Source organism: Tyto alba, unplaced genomic scaffold (genome assembly GCF_018691265.1).
Source record: "Tyto alba isolate M040663 unplaced genomic scaffold, T.alba_DEE_v4.0 Super-Scaffold_19, whole genome shotgun sequence".
NCBI classification, from domain to species: Eukaryota; Metazoa; Chordata; class Aves; order Strigiformes; family Tytonidae; genus Tyto; species Tyto alba.
Window position 1 is genome coordinate 10801999 of NW_024881281.1, and position 12521 is coordinate 10814519.

The 12521-nt window shown below is 49.5% G+C and overlaps 1 protein-coding gene across 1 annotated transcript in view; it reads left to right on the plus strand.

Moving 5' to 3' along the window:
- The first annotated feature begins 4840 nt into the window (after positions 1 to 4840).
- The window catches only part of CAMKK1 (calcium/calmodulin dependent protein kinase kinase 1), a 105866-nt gene continuing 98185 nt past the window's right edge, over positions 4841 to 12521 (plus strand). Inside the window, exon 1 of the mRNA XM_042791418.1 lies at positions 4841 to 4903. The gene's annotated coding sequence lies outside the window, so the exon portion shown is untranslated. The remainder of the gene's footprint in view (positions 4904 to 12521) is intronic.

Consider the following 12521-nt stretch of genomic DNA (forward strand, 5'->3'; position numbering starts at 1 on the left):
GAGATGATATCTCATTGGTGATTGCAGATGAGCAGTCTCGAGATGGTTACCTTATTGTTGATCATTAGTTAATATCCAGAGCTGCTGGAAGAAGGCAACAGCTTTGGATGCATGAGCTCAAGGTGATAAGGCTCCCTGCTGCCCTGTTACAATCACAGAATCATTTAGGTTGGAAAAGACCTTTAAGAACATCAAGTTCAACTGTTAACCTAGCACTGCCAAGGCCAACTAAACCATGCCCCTAAGTGCCACACCTACATGTCTTTTAAATACCTCCAGGGATAGTGACTCAAGCACTTCCCTGGGCAACCTGTCCCAGTGCTTGGCAACCCCTTCAGTGAAGAAACTTTTAATATCCAATCTAAACCTCCTCTGGTGCATCTTGAGGCCATTTCCTCTTGTCCTATCACTTGTTATTTGGGAGAAGAGACTGACCTCCACCTAGCTACAACCTCCTTTCAGGTAGTTGTAGAGCGATAAGGTCTCCCCTCAGCCTTCTTTTCTCCAGACTAAACAAGCCCAGTTTCCTCAGCTGCTCCTCATAACATTTGTGCTCCAGACCCTTCACCAGCTTTGCTGTTGTTTTTTGGACACAGAAAGGAACCAGGGCACTACTAGAGAAAGACCAGCCAAACTCCTGTTCCTAAATGTTCTGGATTTTAGCCAAAGGAATCTCCACTGCCTTGAGAAAAGACTGAACGTGGGCTGGAAGAGAAAGGTCCCAGAAAACCCAGGCAGCTTGAGATGCTGGAAACCTTTTGTGCAAGGCTTTGGTGTTGAAAACAAACCCTAGTATTTTCTTCCCTTCTTATTCCTGTCAGAAAGGCTTTCTGGATGGAAAGAAAAATTAAAAAGTATTTCCATCTGTCAGTGGTTTATCCAAGGATGGAGAAATGCTGTCCTAACCATCCTTCTTCAGAAACCATGGGCCCTCAAGGCATCATTTATATTTTTGTTTTGGTTTCTTTGCTCTGGCTGACTCAGGAAGGCATTGTGTATATCTGAAATGCATAACTGGACCAAATAGTAATTAAAGAAATGAAACAACAGAAACACTGTCAGAATTATGAATAAATTACACTGAAGGAGACTAACCGACAAATTGCCAATAGTAAAAACTAGAAAAAACGTTTGTTGGTCACTCTAAAATATGGCAGGTGTGTGAGCTGCCTCCTTATTAGGAACCCAGGGTCAATGTGATCTGAGGATGAAGCACTGCTCCATTAGGGAAGGAGGCTTCTTTGCTGCAGGATGTGAAAAGTGATTGACGGTAACATGAAAGAAAAAGGATGGATTTGTTGCCCCCCAAGGATGTCGAGTGCAGCCTTGGAAAAGTTTATTCTGCTTCTTCAGAGCTCCCTTCCCTGTCTTCAGTGTGGAAAATCTGAGAGGGAAGGAGAGAGAGCAGGGTTTGGATACTGGTAATATAGAAGACGGTGGTAGCTCTGTGCCGAAGAAACAGAGGTGCTTGAAAGGCAGGAGGACCCCGTGCAGTGTTGCTGTGACAAGTTATTACAGGACGCATGCATAAGCCAGCCACTTAGAGAAATCAAGTCTTAATTTTGTCGCTTCGTAACACCTGCTTCTGGTAATGCTGTCTGGGTAGTGCTGTTCTGTGATAATACTTGTGCTGGAACCAAGGGTTTGGGTCTGCCCGTGCCAATGGTGTGGCAGCATGAGGACAGCAGATTCATCCACTGACCTCTTGCTGATGAGATGATTTGATGCTGAAGTGACCCTTCTGTAGCTGTCAGGTAGCTTGACTGACGAAGGTTAATGACAGCTGTGGCTCCCAGCTCTGCAAGGCCGAGTGTAAAACAGACAGGAGATGGGGGATGTTTTGCTTTGCTGTGTCCGCGCGTCGTTCCCGGGCTGAGGCACAGCTCTGGAGAAGTGGAAGATGTCCGAGTGCAGCTTGTCAGGCCAACCCTTGCCGAGCACCGAGGGAACAGAATGTGCGCCTCTGCCTCAGGGCTGGGGTATGGGGTTACTGCGTGTGCAGGGTGCGAGTCGTTGGCACGGTGAGAACAAGGTCCTCTGGCTCAGCTTGTCTCGTGTGCGCAGCACTGGCGGAGGAAAGGCTGGGGAAGTGTGAACAAGTAGGGAAAGAGGCAGAAGGAAGGGTTTTATGCAAACTTGAGAGGGCTCGTAGCTTCCTCTACAGTGCTGCCAGCCCAGTGCACTCAAGGGTGTGATGTGGGCTTTGCCTGCCTTTGTCCTGCAGCGTAGTGGTCACGAACTTCAGTGCTCTCAGCTGGCAGATCAGGCCATGCTACTGCTGTGCACTTACATATTAGAGATCAGGCATCTCTTCCAGCATGTTTCCATACTCTAATCAGGCTTCTGCTTTTTCCTTTCTTGTACGGTATTGATGTGAGCAGTGCCTGTAATTTGCCTTGAAGCAATAGTGAAAAGGCATGGTTTATTCATAGAAATTGCTGGCAGTCCATTCCTTAATGCCAGATAGATTGATTTAAGTCAGACTGCAAAATAGAACTGGCAATTTTTATTAATTTTCAGGGTTTGCTGTTTCCAGTGAGCCAAAAAATGGCTGTTCCACCCGAATGTATCTGTCTGCCATCCAGAATGATTGTCACAGATGCAAAAGGCTATGTAAGATGATGCCCCACCCGTGGGAATCAGTTCTTCTGTGACCCATCCTCCCAGCCACCAAATGAATGAATGAGCAAAACCAGTATGGCTTTCTTCATCCTCTCCCAAACATCTGTCTGCTTGCCTCATTATTTCCTGTGTGAAGAGCATAAACTTCACAGCAGGGACCAGTGTTTTCTCTGTACAGCATCAGGCACAGGTGATAACTGTGTCTGAGATGCCACAGTAATGGAAAATAAGCCTCCAGATCTGAGTCAAAGGACTGCAGACGCTCTGGGGATGCAAGACCACAGGGCTGGCTGTTGGCTAAAGTGATGTTTCTGGTTTGACTCCGGAGTAGTGCGGTGCTGGGCTGCCTTTGGGTCAGTGCCTGCCCAGCTTCCCTGGGGAAGCCCCTTCCCTTTGCTCCCAGGGAGGTCCCTGGCCCTCGCTTTTTTTTTTTTTTTGAGTTGTTTTCTTCCTTTAAAAATAAATAAGGGGGCAGAATATGCTGTAGTCACATAAATGGATCCATTATTTTCTTAGTCAATTTAAGGATTAGCAGTAGGCAAGTAAGTTCTCAAAGGTTTCAAGCAAAATTCAAAGCATTTTTGTTCAACGCATTTTTGACTGAAAATTGGCAAAGAGAATGGACAAATACTTTAGGTGGAAGTGAAAGGGCACTAGCCCTGGCTAAACCTGTTCATCTGTAGAGAGCTGCTCAGCTGCCTATGACCAGCCAGGGTGACAAAGCACATTCCTGCAGGAAACGTAAGACGTGGATGCACATGGTACATTGCAGCAGGGTATGTCCAACTATAAGAAGACACATACCCATGGAATGAGTAAGTGAAAAAGTTCATGGGCTTTGCAAGGCTTGCAAGACGACTGTGCAATTTTAATCATTACTGTTTCTTAATGACATTTCAATGCTTCTCTAAACACAGGGACAACCTGAGCAAAATTTTTTGGGATGGAAAACAAAGCTGGTACCACAAGCTGCATTATTAAAATGTTGTTTTGTGATATGAAACCCGTGGTAAGAAATTAATGTTTCCAAAGCAGAGGATTATTTGAGACGCACTGGAAGTAAGTGCAGGCATTTCTATCTGCTTGTTGTCACAGAGGGAAGGATCAGCAGTCAGCAGTGGGTTGAGTCAGGATGTGGATTTAATCCAACTTTTGCTCTCCGGCTAAAGCCAAGATTCCCTGGTGGGGACCCTGACCACCAGTGGGGTCACAGGACAGCTCAGCGAGCCCGGCCGCCAGTCATTTGTCACTGAACCAATATCCTCACGAATCCCACAGGAAACACACTTCACAGCTGGGTGCAGGGCTGCAGTGGGAACCCATCGACCCAGGGGCATGGGTAACCGTAAGCCAAGTTGGTAAAAGAGAGCAGAGAGAAAACAGAAGCCAAAACACGAGTGAGGAAACATAGAGGACATTTGCTTGCAGGAATTCCTGTAGTGATGGCAATGGATTTAGTTGATGTGCAGCGCTTCTTCCCATTGCGGTAAGACTTCAGAAGGTGCTTGTGTGTATGATCAAGGTTGACTGCTACTAATCTAGAGATGGAGCCTGGATGAGGGGACACCTAGCCGCGTGGGGGGTGAGCAGGCATCCCCATGCCAGCACCCCGGAGAACAACCCCCCCCAGCCCCAGGAGGGACGCTCCCACCACGGCCTCCTCGGTGCCTGGGGAGAACACGGGCAGGCTGCTTCAGCCCCGGGAGAACCACCCGCACCCACAGCCAGGGAGCAGCCAGTTTGCTGCCTTCCCCCCCCCCCGCACCATCGGGGGTCCCCCACAGCCCGTCCCCGCTCCACACCCCATCCCTCTGCCTGCAACCGCTCCCCCAAGCCCAGCAGACGCTCCGCTCCCCGTCCGCCCAGCACCATTTTGCCTGGTTCTACGGGGCAAGAATCCCCATTTTTTTTCTACCCAGCCCCCCAGCCCGGCTGTGCTTCTTGGTTGGACACCGCACGCCACCGAAAAAAAAGCTGGGGGAGGTGAGGGGGAAAGGTTTTGCCTCAAAAAAAAAAGCGCGGCTGTGCGGGACCCCGCCGCCGCCGCCTCTCCCTCACGGCCACACGGCGGCCGCGCGCGCCCCGGGAGGCGCGGCCGCCGCCAGCCAATGGAAGCGGGCGCGCGGGAGGGGGGAGATTCAGACACCCCCCCCCCCCCAATGCTGGCCAATGGGAGGGTGCGCGGGGGCGGGGGCGGTGCGCGCTGATAGGGCGCGGGGCCGGGGAGTTTGGCCGGGCGCTGCAAACAGAGTCACGTTGGGGCCGGCGGCGGCGGGTGCAGGTGAGCGCGAGCGCGCGGGGCGGCGGCGGGCGCGCGCGCGCGCGCTCCCGGGGCGGGCTCCGCTCCTCTGCTCCGCCGGGCGGGCTGAGGGCACCGGGCGCGCTGAGGGGCCGCTTAGGCCGCGCTGCCCGCCCCGCGGGTCGCCCGCCCTTCCTCCAAACCCATCGCGGGGCGGCGGCCCCACCCCGGCGTGCCTGTGGGGCAGGTGCAGCGCGGAGGGGTGTGTCGGGACACACACACGCACACACACGCGCGTGGGTTTACTCAGCGCGGCGGGTGGGAGCTCCGGGTGTCGGAGCGGGTGTGCGCACCGGCCGCGGGCGGGTGGCCGGTGCGGGTGGGCTCTGCCGGGCAGCCGCTCGCCGTCACCCCGGGCTGCGGGAGCTGCGCTCCGCCGCCGCAGCGAGGCTGGGGATGCGCCGTGGGGACGGGCAGCCGCAGTTCCAGAGCGGTCGCTTCTACCCAGCCCGAAAATAAATAGGGAAGAAAAAACAAACAAAAAAAAATCATTCAAAAAACTGGGCTTTTTGAGCAATTTACTAATCACGCCAGTCATCTCACCCTTTTCTCGAGGGAGAGAGCAGTCAGAGGAGGATGTAAGAAGTGTGGTGAGCTCCATGCGGGTTTGTCGCTGCTTCCTAATCCTCCTCGCTGCCCTTGGGGATCACGCTGAGCTCCTCAGAGTTTGTATTTTCTCGTGGGTCAGTGCTTTGGTATGAGGTGCCCTGCCCTGGCAGTGTCTCGGAGCATGCACCTTGCGGCCAGGCTAGTGTGAAGAGGGTCTTATCTTCTCTCTGCTTACCTTGTCTCTGAGGGGAAAATAAGCTGCAGCTCTCAAAGGCCTGTATGCTGTGAACAAGGAAAACTGCTGATTCTGCAGGGCTATCACTTTCTTCAGCTGCTCTGATGGAGCTAAAATTACCATTCACTTGTAGTTGTAACTTAATGGAAAAGGTTTTGTTTAATAGGAAACTGTTGCTTTTCTACTTACGGTAGTCTGTGGTTCCAAGTTAAGCTTACAGTGCCACTTCCCATAATGTGTTAATTTTTTCCCTGTGAGGCATCTCTGGCAGCTCCAATTTGTTCTGGCATTTGACATGGGATGGCTTTGAAGTGTTGCTTTTGAAACTGGATAAGGCAAACAGAGAGCCGTTATCTCGGTTGCTTGAAGAGAAAAACCAAAGCCAGCATGCTGGGGCCGTGCTCCAGCATGTCCCTGCGCATGGCGCAGCTTGCCGTGCTGCACCCTGTGCTCGGGCTGGGGTGCATGGTGTGAGTAGGATTAGTCTCCAGGCATAGCAATAAATTGCTTTCCTGGGCTTGCTTCTTTGGCTTTTGCCTGGAGAAGGCCAGATCTTAGCAACCAGGAGCACAAGCACCAGCCTCTTACTGTTCCAGCGAGGAGTTCAGGCATGTTATTGTTTGATATGGTAGGAAGGCTTGGCTTTTAAGTCACAGTAAGTGCTGGGCTACTGGATCCTAATAGTTTTCTTTTTTGAGGCAAGCAGTGTTCATTGGCATGAATTGCCTTCAATCTGGAACTGTCTCCAGCAATTTCTTTTCCTTGCTTTTGGGAAGAAGAGCTGGAGTGCTTGGAGTGGGATGTGTGCGGGTGCGTATGCTCCCAGGACAGCTCCTGGCCCAGAGCGGGTGGGCAGGGTGCTTCATCCAGTCTGCTCTGGAGCTGAGCTGCAAGGGGACCCTGTCTGTGCTAGCGTTGCTCCAGAGAGTGCCGAGGCACCCCATTGATTCACACAGCCTGTTGGTGCTTTACTTCTGCCATGGCTTTCAAAGCCTGTGCTGCTGGGGGCACAGATGCCCCCTAATTGGGGTGTTCATTGAGCCCTGAATGGCTTTGCTTGGTACAATGAATCGTGCTTGCACTAACCAGCCTTTCAAAGCCCTGCTTTCTTTTTCTGGGAAGGGATTGTAGGATTTCTTTTCCCTTGTGGGGTGGCTACAGTGGGAATCTCATCAGCCTGCGGCAGAGGAGGTATTTGGAAGGACAGTTGTAGCTGTGTGCTGGAGGAAGAAGCACTGTTTAGGTAGCAGTCGCCACAAACGCTTATGTGGTTTAGACCTTGGCTGGGTTTGAAGAGGTGGCACCATGCTGAGCTTTGTACTTCAGCCAAGGGTCTGCTTGTCAGAGTGCAGCATCTCTTCTTGCTGGTGTTTGATCCCTGAAGTTACTGAAGGGTGTACGAACCCAGTCATTTGTGCCAGCCTCTCCCAAACTGTGGAAAGAACAGTCCTGTCTGAAGGCCAGGTCTCCTGTTAAGTGTCAGAGCTGACCTTCGAAGAGCCTTTATAGGGTCATTGCTACTTGAGAGCAGAGGAAGGAGAAACTTCTTTTGTAGGAGATTTCAGGAAAAGATTGGGGGTGCTAGATGGCTTCTTTGGACTACTAACAGGGTGGTTCGGGTCTCCAGAGGACATACCTGCCTGGCTGAGGGGCAGAGAGGATAAATTTGTTGCAAATCAGAGCATGCCAAGCTAGTGGAGAGGAAGGGATGTGTGTTGGTGGGGAGGTCAGTGTGAGGATTTTGTCTGTGCTGGAGTTGTGGAAGACAGTTTGTTTGCTAACTTCTGAAATCAATATGCATGATCACTCTGCCTTAGGAAGATGCCTGGAGAGAGCATACCCATGGCTGCCCCGACGTGCAGGTGGAGTGTCGATGGGTCTGTTCAGCCACTCAAAGCACTGATAAACACTGGGGTAGAGGGAGGTGGGCTCAGCTGGTGTGGGAGAACACACTTGGCTTCAGGGCTCTGGGGATGCTGAGCACACAGAGTTAGGCAATGTAAGTGGGCAAAAGGTGGGAGGGAAAATGGTTTGCGTGAGGTCAGCAGCAGAGCCCAGGTTTGGGCAGCATCAGGCTGTAGAAGGAGCTCTCCCAACACCTGAGTGTGAAGGAGGGTGGGTGAATAAGATTTCTGGGTGGCGTTTTACCCACCTCTAATTTGACTGGGGCAGGGTCGGGGGAGGGGGGGGGGGGATGTATGTGAATACTTGTTCCTGCATGGCCTCTGGCAGATGCTTCCTGCTACTCAACCCTGCCACTGCTGCTGAAGTTTCGCAGTTGGAGAAGACAGGAAGCTGAGCCTGTCCCTTTGCTGAGAACCATCAAGGAGGCAAGTTATCCTTTCATCCTTTGGACGAAAGCGAGGCCTGAGCTGTCAGTGTAAACTCCAAGTCTAAAGCTGGTATGAGATAAAATGCTATTGGCTTGTACCTTAAAAGGTGAGAAAGCAGAAACATCTGGGGAAAACTAGTTACACAGTAACCCGTATCAAAATTCTTCCTCTTACATCTTTCTTTTCATGGTTTCTTCTCATGATCTGATCTCCAGTCCTTTATGTTTTTTGGCATAGGATGCCACCTGCTTTGAGAAGTAAGCATCTAACATGCAGGGAGGTGACCCGGTCATCAGAAAATACGCAGTTGAAGAAATGAATGTGGGTAGCTGACTGTAAAAGCGGTGGGGATGATTGAAGTGTACAGAAGCAATCGTTGACATAACACAGTCATCATGGCAGATCTGAAGGTTGGTTAGTGATATTTGTGATAGATAAAGCATCAAAGCATTGGGTACAGCAGATAAATGAATGATATTAAATAATGTAATGTAGTCAAGCATGTTGTTTTAAGATGGTGGTTAAGCTTAGCATGGTTGGAGAAAAATGTTTGAAATCTAAAGAGAAGAAATCCTGATAATTGATAAATCAGGGTAGGATACTAATCTGGAAAGATAATGGTGGGAAGAAGCTGCAATGACTTCATGGATGTGTGGGTGAGTGGCTGCTGATTTGTGGTGGTGGGTGAGGTGCAAGTGTACATGCATGTTTCTAGCTCTTCAGAAAGTCAGATGTTTCTCAGGCTTGTGTAGTTGGCCACAGGTGGTGGCTTTAAGGATTGAGCCTTAATAACAGAAACATGCTCAATTAGGGACATCTACACCAGACCAGGATGTTGCAGAATTGTCATGAAATGGAGCAGCTCAGGCCCTGAGCTGCAGCCCTGCACCAGCTGGTGTGGTGTGCCCCAGGCCCAGAGCTGCCTGTTCTACAGATGGGGGCCCTTGGTGCTGATCTGGTTGAGAAGTGGCACCTGGTGACAGGCACAGGGGAGAAGAGATGAAACCAGAGATGTGGTGAAACAGGGAGGTCTCCTGTGGGCTTCTAGGGAAGGCTTGTGCATTACTTCAAGGGTTGCTATGAATTAGCAAGTGTTGCATTTTTTTTTTCCAGAATCAAACATCAGGGCTATCAAAAAATCCATCTGAAAATCTAACTCAACCTTTCCTATTTTCCTAATTTCCAGCTACTGTGTTGCTTTCCAGTCTATTTTTTCCCTGTACCCTATAAAAATACAATAATTTTATAGATGGGGTATAGTCAAGCACTGCATAACTTGCATTTCTAACTTGCTTAGGAATTTCCAGTCTGGATTTTTTGGTCACTTTTCCTACTGTATTAAGTCTTTAGAAACATTTTCCTGTTCGGTTGCAGTTTTCAGTTTTATTTTTGACATAAGTGATATGACCAGAAATGGAGAAGCATAAATATTTGTCATAAGTGTCAAAGAGATTACATTAGAGAGTTTTATGTGCTGGTGTCTCTGGATGGGGAAGTTCTCCTGAAAGGTCAAAACCTTCTGAGGACACAAATTCTCTGTGGACTGAGGCTTGCAGATGAAAGGGAAATTTGCCACATGGCACCTGGGAGCTTCTTAGCCCAGAACCTGCTGGTTTAGGGAGTGAATCTGGCTGAATATGAACCCTTGTATTTTATTTCTTGATGGTAGTCAGCACATGAGCTGGGTCATGCCTTGTGGATAAAGGTGTGGTTTGAGGACTTTTTTCTTTTGGGTTGCTGCCCTGGGCAGGCATTATTTTAGGGGGAGTCCCTATGAAATAGTTGCTCTTTTTACCAGAAGTCATGTGGGATTAATTTAGCCTGTTTGCCTCCAAGGTGGTTCAGTGCTTCTGTAGATTGGTGGCTGTGTTCAGGGAAGGCTGTGAAATATTGTGATTAATTCTTCATTATTGTTCAGAGAGTTTATGGTGAAGTTGTTAGCTAGTTAACAGTGACTACTCTAATTATTCTGGTGTGAGTGTAAACAGTGAGGCTGTGATGTGCCACTGGCTGCTGAAGCAGCACTTGAATATGTGTCTTTTTGAGATATAGGTAGCCTTCCCCTTTCCTGTACTCTCTGCAGAGCACCCAGGTGTGTATGTCTTGGACAAGTAGGAAAGCCATGGAAGTCCAGCCTTCATTTCTGTTGATACTGGTGCTGAGCAGCAGCTGCTCCCCTGAGGTCAGTGAAACCAAATTCATTACCTCACTTTTTTGTTACCTTCTGCAATTCCCTGTCTCAAATAGCTTCCACTCATACCAGTATAAGTGAGGAGGACTGTCCCATCCTTTTCAGCTGGCAGCAGAGCCTGGGGTTGTGATGGAAGTCCTTGCTGCAGAGCGGAGATGGGGCAGAGGGGTCTGTATTAAGCCACCAAGAGCACAGAGCTATGTGCCAAGGTCTGGAGGAAGAGGGCAGCTCCCTGAAACCTTCAGTTCCTGTGCAATATCCCATGAATGTTTCTGAGGTCTGGTTATTGTTTTTTCTCAGCCAAGTGGCTCCATAATTGTGTGACCTTGTGAGGACAAAGCATTAATGACACATTTTGGATGGATGTTTTGTGCCTGTTCCCATGGGGAAACTGTGCAGGGCAAGACTCCTGACTTTGCACAGCTGTGCGGATAACATTTTCTTCAACTTCAGAGGAAAAACTTGTCTCTGGTATTTACTTTACATGGATTTCTGGTGTGGCTGTTGATTCTATGTAGCATGCTTAGAGTTCAAGCCCTACAGACCCACAAGGCTTTCAAGTGGAGAAGGATGATTTGGTATGTAGCGTGTTAAATTAAGACAAAGAAGACTCATTCAGTTGTTTCCTCTGGCTGCAGATTTCCTTGGTAACCTGGAGCTCCAAGTCATAGATAGACCCAAACATTAAATGCTTAGCATGGGTGTTAAGCTGGGAGCAGGCATGAGGGCTCAGCTGGGGAGGAATAAAGAAGCGCTGTGGAAGCCCAGTCTGAATAACACTTTCTGAGGATGTGTTAGTGTTGCATTTGTGACTGATGAAGGTGTGAATCAGTGGTACCGAGGGGTGTGAGATCATCATATTCTGGTGACCTGGACTTCAGTGCCTACCTTTGACAGCTGGGTACTGTGTTGGAGCAGTGCTTTGCAGTCAGATGCTGCTCTCCTGCTGGTGGCTTGTATTTTTCAGCTGTCCCTCTATTGCAGAGATTATTCACTATTTATCTTGCAGTCCTGTGAGGGCAGCAAAGCTTGGACCAGCCACCCCATAGTTTGTCTTGGTTTCTGCCCTGCTTTTGCATGGTGTACATATTAACTCAAAGACTGTTTTGCTGTTGATCCCCTTTAGACATGAGAGACTACCATGGGTGTCTGTCTCTCCTTTCCCCACTCCCACTCTAGTCAGTAGTTCAGGTTTTTATAGAATAGAAGTGAGTTCTAAACCAGCAAAAGGGCTGGTGAGGATAGGATTTTTTAATATATAAGTAGCATGGGCACAGCCTCATGAAGCCCACAGTTTCAGGCTGTCACATTTACAGTAGCTAAAGCTGAAGGAATCAGGCAGCAGCAGAAAAAAAATGTGCCAGCACAGCTTTGCATACCTACCTGAGGCTGGCTCCAATTACCAGCTCCCATGCTGTTCTGCTGCTGCATCCAGCTCTGTCAAGTTACTCTCAACTAGTTCCTGCCTTTGTGCTTCCTTACCATGGTACTGGCAACACGCAGGCATCACTAGAACTTTTCTTCTGCCTCTGGACCTCCTCACATGCTAGATGCAGCTGGTGATCTTAGTCTGATTAGCTGCTCTGATACGGGCTCTTGGAGAGAAATTGGGATGCTCAAAGGGACCCTTGCTAGAAGAGGATTTATAACTGTTGCTTCATACTGGGTGTCTGCCACCAGACCCTCCCTTCCCCTCATCAACCCCAGCACATGGGACCTTGCCTGTTTGCGGACAAGAAGCTGGCAGGTGTGTGAGCTGCCTCCTTATTAGGAACCCAGGGTCAATGTGATCTGAGGATGAAGCACCGCTCCATTAGGGAAGGAGGCTTCTTTGCTGCAGGATGTGAAAAGTGATTGACGGTAACATGAAAGAAAAAGGATGGATTTGTTGCCCCCCAAGGATGTTGAGTGCAGCCTTGGAAAAGTTTATTCTGCTTCTTCAGAGCTCCCTTCCCTGTCTTCAGTGTGGAAAATCTGAGAGGGAAGGAGAGAGAGCAGGGTTTGGATACTGGTAATATAGAAGACGGTGGTAGCTCTGTGCCGAAGAAACAGAGGTGCTTGAAAGGCAGGAGGACCCCGTGTAGTGTTGCTGTGACAAGTTATTACAGGACGCATGCATAAGCCAGCCACTTAGAGAAATCAAGTCTTAATTTTGTCACTTCCTAACACCTGCTTCTGGTAATGCTGTCTGGGTAGTGCTGTTCTGTGATAATACTTGTGCTGGAACCAAGGGTTTGGGTCTGCCCGTGCCAATGGTGTGGCAGCATGAGGACAGCAGATTCATCCACTGAC